The sequence below is a fragment of the Schistocerca americana genome, chromosome 3, assembly GCF_021461395.2.
Source record: "Schistocerca americana isolate TAMUIC-IGC-003095 chromosome 3, iqSchAmer2.1, whole genome shotgun sequence".
NCBI classification, from domain to species: domain Eukaryota; kingdom Metazoa; phylum Arthropoda; class Insecta; order Orthoptera; family Acrididae; genus Schistocerca; species Schistocerca americana.
Genome location: NC_060121.1, coordinates 622,902,535 through 622,908,493, shown reverse-complemented (window position 1 = coordinate 622,908,493; position 5,959 = coordinate 622,902,535). Strand labels below are relative to the sequence as shown.

Below are 5,959 nucleotides of genomic sequence, written 5' to 3'. Positions count from 1 at the left end.
TACCTCAACAATATGGTGTAGCTTCAGACATGATAGAAACTCATCGCTACTGTAGTTTTTGTACTACTTATGCTGTTCAAAGTGAAAAAGTAAATTTCTATTTTTTACTAATAATTGCGCTAGAATGTAGACAACATCTCACAAGAATTAATTCTGTACGTTGACGTTTTACCTGGGGCGACATACAGTGAAATATGAAATTCGGGAGGCTTGTACTTCATCCGGGCACACTAAAAGAGTCTGTAACGCACTAGGGGTGTATATTTATGAAAAGAGTGGATCGCAGTTTGGGAGGTTAGTGCGGTCTAGTCTAATATTCTAATGGTCATTATTTCCGGCTGCTCCGTGATGGTTTTTTTTTTTTTTTTTTTTGTTCACCTCTCATTTAAAACCTGTTTCTCACACCACTGGTGCCTGGGGATACCGGTCGTTATAACTCCGTTCGTAAGCCGCAGATTCGCGCCTTCATCGTCTCTATTACAGCTTCTGTCTCATTAAATGCATCCTCTTACTTAACTATATAATTTATGGCCACATAGTATGAGTGTAATGAGGACACAAATTCTTATCTTCATTAAGATTTATTGTTTTTATCTTCCCGATAAAAAAGTCATAATAATTTTCAACTGTATATTTTATATTAAATAAGCTACTTTTAAATGAATTTCTATCAATAAAGTCTTCACAGGTAATTAAATTTTATCTTAACTGGACGTTCTGAAATTGTCACTCCCGGAAATGATATTCCATGTGAAACCAATTACGAAGTGTAATAAAAATTCTACGTTACAAACAGATGGTGTAAGTGTAGCCTCAGAAGCACCTACCTATTTGTGAATGAGATGGTCAGTGTAAGGTCGAGATCAGTCAGCAAGTAGGTGTCGAATGAAACGAGAGCGTTGTAGCGCGCTTCCGTAACACTCTTCAAAGCATAAGACCCAAATGTCTGCACGTGACTGAAATCGAACGAGGCAGGAATGATCGGTCTCTGGGAAAAACGCTTGTCACACCACAATGTGTAGTTTCGTGCAGAGCATGTAGCTACGACGGTGGTGAGAACGATGATGCAGTGGACAGAAATCTGTGCTACTCAGTGAGGAACTAGTACTGAATCGTACCAATAACAGCAGAGAGTGAGCGCCAGCTGGTCCACGTCTCCATAGCCATGCCTATAGATTTCTCCTACGATTTACTTGACGAAACTGCACTACACTGTGTGCACCTGTTTGCGTCGACTGTTTCGGGCTGAGTGAGTTTGTGTCGTTGCACTGATTCCTTATTTTGATAACCACGAATGCTTAAGGCTGCAGTGTGCACTTTAACGCCTTGTGTGAAGTGGTGGACGGCGATATGCTGCGAACTGCAGCGAATTTCTTACAATTTATCTAGAACAGTTAAATCTGGAAACCATTACTAGAGGTAGCACACGTTTCGAATAAACTGACGCTATCATGTGATTGGCACATAGTTATAGACAACAAAACCTCAATCAAATTACGTTCATAATTTTATGTTACCGTTTTGTGCTGGTAATGCCATGACATTTTTATAAACTGGAATGTATGATAGTTACTTCAAACGCTGAAACTATGGGTGAAGAAGATGAGGTCACCATAAATACAGCTAAGATAAAAAATGCTCCTTTATTTTAACAAATTTATAGCTAAGGTGTCCACTAGGACGAATGTGTACCTATTTAATCACTCCCATCTTTGAAACTCCTATGTGAAAAGTTCATATCACAAACCCACAACTTCATTCCGTTTTCCCACACGTGCTACAGTTGCATTTTTCTACAAAAATGTACGTACCATGCGACTTTTTTACGTGGAGCTGATCATATAGCCACTGAAGAAATTGCCAGATCAACTACAACATCTCTAGCATCAACGTAGCCAACAGCATTCGAACTGCTACTTCTTTATCGTCGCAGTACTGCGTTGCAACATCCAGATCATTCAGTTCAGCTGAAGGAAGTCAAACGTTTTCCTCATATTCGACATCAATTAATTTCAATATTGGTACGAATGAAAGGAGATAAACTGCCGGAAAAAGATGTCACAATACTAAATAATAATTGGTGTAGAATAATGAAATTTAGGGAATAAATGTCCCTAGGTAACATATTTAAGTGATTAACATTGCAAGTTCAAGTTAATGTAAGCGCGAGATAAGCCGTTACAAATATGAAATACTAAATGTCTTTTTCCAAAGCTGTTTCACAGAGGAAGACTGCACTGTAGTTGCTTCTCTAGATTGTCGCACGGATGACAAAATGGTAGATATCGAAATAAATCACAGACGGATAGAAAAACAATGAAAATCGCTCAAAAGACGAAAGGCCACTTGACCTGATGGGATACCACTTCCATTGGATACAGAGTACGCGAACGAACTTGCCCCCTTCTTGCAGCGGTGTACCGTAGGTCTCTAGAAGAGCTTAGATTGGAAAAGGGCACAGGTCATCCCCCTTTTCAAGAAGGGAAGTCGAACAGATGTGCAGAACTATAGACCTATATCTCTAACGTCGATCAGTTATAGAATTTTCGAACAAGTATTATGTTCGAGTATAATGACTCTCCCTGAGACTAGAAATCTGCTCTTTAGGAATCAGAATGGGTTTCGAAAAAGACGATCGTGTGAAACCCGGCTCGCGCTATTCGTCCACGAGACTCAGAGGGCCATAGACACGGGTTTCCAGGTAGATGCAGTGTTTCTTGACTTCCGAAAGGCGTTCGATACAGTTCCCCACAGTCGTTTAATGAAAAAAGTAAGAGCATATGGACTATCAGACCAATTGTGTGATTGGATTGAGGAGTTCCTAGATAACAGGACGCAGCATGTCATTCTCAATGGAGAGAAGTCTTCCGAAGTAAGAGTGATTTCAGGTGCGCCGCAGGGGAGTGTCATAGGACCGTTTCTATTCACAATATACATAAATGACCTTGTGGATGACATCGGAAGTTCACTGAGGCTTTTTGCGGATGATGCTGTGGTGTATCGAGAGGTTGTAACAATGGAAAATTGTACTGAAATGCAGGAGGATCTGCAGCGAATTGACGCATGGTGCAGGGAATGGCAGTTGAATCTCAATGTAGACAAGGGTAATGTGCTGCGAATACACAGAAAGATAGATCCTTTATCATTTAGCTACAAAATAGCAGGTCAGCAACTGGAAGCAGTTAATTCCATAAATTATCTGGGAGTACGCATTAGGAGTGATTTAAAATGGAATGATCATATAAAGTTGATCGTCGGTAAAGCAGATGCCAGACTGAGATTCATTGGAAGAATCCTAAGGAAATGCAATCCGAAAACAATGGAAGTAGGTTACAGTACTCTTGTTCGCCCACTGCTTCAATACTGCTCAGCAGTGTGGGATCCGTACCAGATAGGGTTGATAGAAGAGATAGAGTTGATCCAACGGAGAGCAGCGCGCTTCGTTACAGGATCATTTAGTAGTTGAGAAAGCGTTACGGAGATGATAGATAAACTCCAGTGGAAGACTCTGCAGGAGAGACGGTCAGCAGCTCGGTACGGGCTTTTGTTGAATTTTCGAGGACACACCTTCACCGAGGAGTCAAGGACTATATTTGCCCTCTCCTACGTATATCTTGCGAAGAGACCATGAGAATAAAATCAGAGAGATTAGAGCCCACACAGAGGCGTACCGACAATCTTTCTTTCCAAGAACAATACTTGACTGGAATAGAAGGGAGAACCAATAGAGGTACTCAAGGTACCTTCCGCCACACACCGCCAGGTGGCTTGCGCAGTATGGTTATGGATGTAGATGTAGATGTAGATACATTAATAACCAATGTAACTGCCAGAATATTGCATGCAACCATGCAAACGGGAACGTACGCTCCACAGTTAAGATATAATACGGTTTTGTGTTGGTCAGGTTGAATCAATGGCGGTTAATCAAGTAACGTGGCATTGGATGTTTATTTGTTATGATGCTGACAATGTACATTTTGATACGACAGTATTTGTACACTTGGTCTATGGCAGATAATGAGGTAGCATATGATAATGTCGATATGTACAATGCTTCGACTGTTTAACTGTTCACTGTGTCTGTGTTGTGATTTTGCCGGGTTGACGATTATTTGTTTAGCCCTTCCTGTATTTAAAGTTAACTTGCTTTGTGAGTCCTCAGTGCCAGTGGAAACTAAACATGTCGGTTCACAGTGACAGTAAATGACTAATGTGCTTTACTATCGCTATCAACCGGTATGTTTATTTTCCACTCGCATTGACAATTCGCAAAGCAAATTAACGTAATATACAGGAGAGACTATCAGAAAATGTTTCAACATTGAATAAATACACTGCTGGATAGTGAAAGAGAAACACCTGAAAAGATAATGAATAACGAAAGTTTGCTAATTTTCCGTGTACAGTTATAGCAACAGACCAAGGCAACATTGGCTAGATACTATCCACACAGACTTGAAGGCCTGCAATCTGACGAAGCAAGCCAACGGCCTTGCCGCAGTGGTAACACTGGTTCCCGTCAGATCACCGAAGTTAAGCATTGTCGGGCTGGGCCAGTACTTGGATGGGTGACTATCCGGTCTGCCGAGAGCTGTTGGCAAGCGGGGCGCACTCATCCCTTGTGAGGCAAACTGAGGAGAAACTTGATTGAGAAGTAGCTGCTCCGGTCTCGGAAATTGTCATACGGCCGGGAGAGCGGTATGCTGACCACATGCCCCTCCATATCCGCATCCAGTGACGCCTATGGGCTGAGAATGACGCGGCGGCCGGAAGGTACCATTGGGAATTCATGACCTGTTCGGGAGGAGTTTAACCCGACGATGCACGGATAGAGAAAGAGAGACAAGAAAGTGGACGGTACTGCATTGTAGACAGAAGAAGAAAAGAAGAAGAGACTGTAGTACGAAGAACATGTGTTCGTATTTGTAGGAGATTTTGTAGCATACAGGATGCTAAATTCAGTATACAGAGCTATCACCTGTGCCGCTGTTCTTCGATCGAAAATGGCGTGTTAGTTTCTCAGCAACCCGTGACCAGACGTACATAGAAGTTGGTGACCGCAGCTACAGTCAAAGGCCCTTAGTAAAGTGGTAGGTCAGGGCAGCACAATCAACTTGCGGCCTCGCATCTTCTTGCTCGAACATAATATCACGTAAACCTCACAAATAGGTTACAACTACCGGCGACGCACACCAGAAAAATAATAACTGCTGGCTTTTTTCCCTTCACACCATAACCCTTAGTTAAACTAAGAGATCTGAAATTATCTTAAAATAATGTGTGTTATATTTTTACCAGTCATGCAGACTATCTGGTCTGTTGTTGTATCTAGAGCGTGCAATAGAATGTAGCTTTGTTCTGAAAATGTATCTGTGTACAGCGTGCTAGGCGCCTGAAGGCAGGCTACCTGGTAGTAGGCATGCAGAAAAGGAGGACTGACAAGAGGTTGCCTGTTTACAAGTGTCGAGGAGTCCATCACCGTTTGTTCTATAGAGCTACATTTTCAAAGTGCCTAACAAAGGAGGGCAGTTGGCACTGAGAGTGTCGCACATATGCCACTGTCGCACCCCTCCGCGATCACGCCTCAGGAAGGTTCCAAACAGGAAGGCTGAAGACTATAAGCACACTTTTGCTGCTTCTGACCACCTAGTTTTGTAAAATTGTTTTCAACACTCCCTAGTGGTTCCACACCGCTCACTAGAGCAAAAACAGCAGTCGCACTCCAAGGCATGCGATCGTTTTCACTGGGGTTGCTGGCCTACAGTGCTAGTAGAGAAGCGTTGAATCGTGCTTGGCGTTGTCAACAGTTTCAGCAAATGTCAAGAACTTCGTCCTGTCTCTCATTAAAATCAAACTGTCGTTTTCGACCCCGAATCAACGCCCAAAGGAAATGGTTTTCTTTATGCCCTTTGTGCCACCCCCGAAGGATATACGTGGCGACAGTGAGCTGCGGTGT

General features: G+C 42.4%; 1 pseudogene; it reads left to right on the top strand.

Annotated features, from left to right (window-relative positions):
• The first annotated feature begins 4,485 nt into the window (after window positions 1-4,485).
• Window positions 4,486-4,603, top strand: LOC124607982 (annotated as a pseudogene).
• Window positions 4,604-5,959: the final 1,356 nt, after the last annotated feature.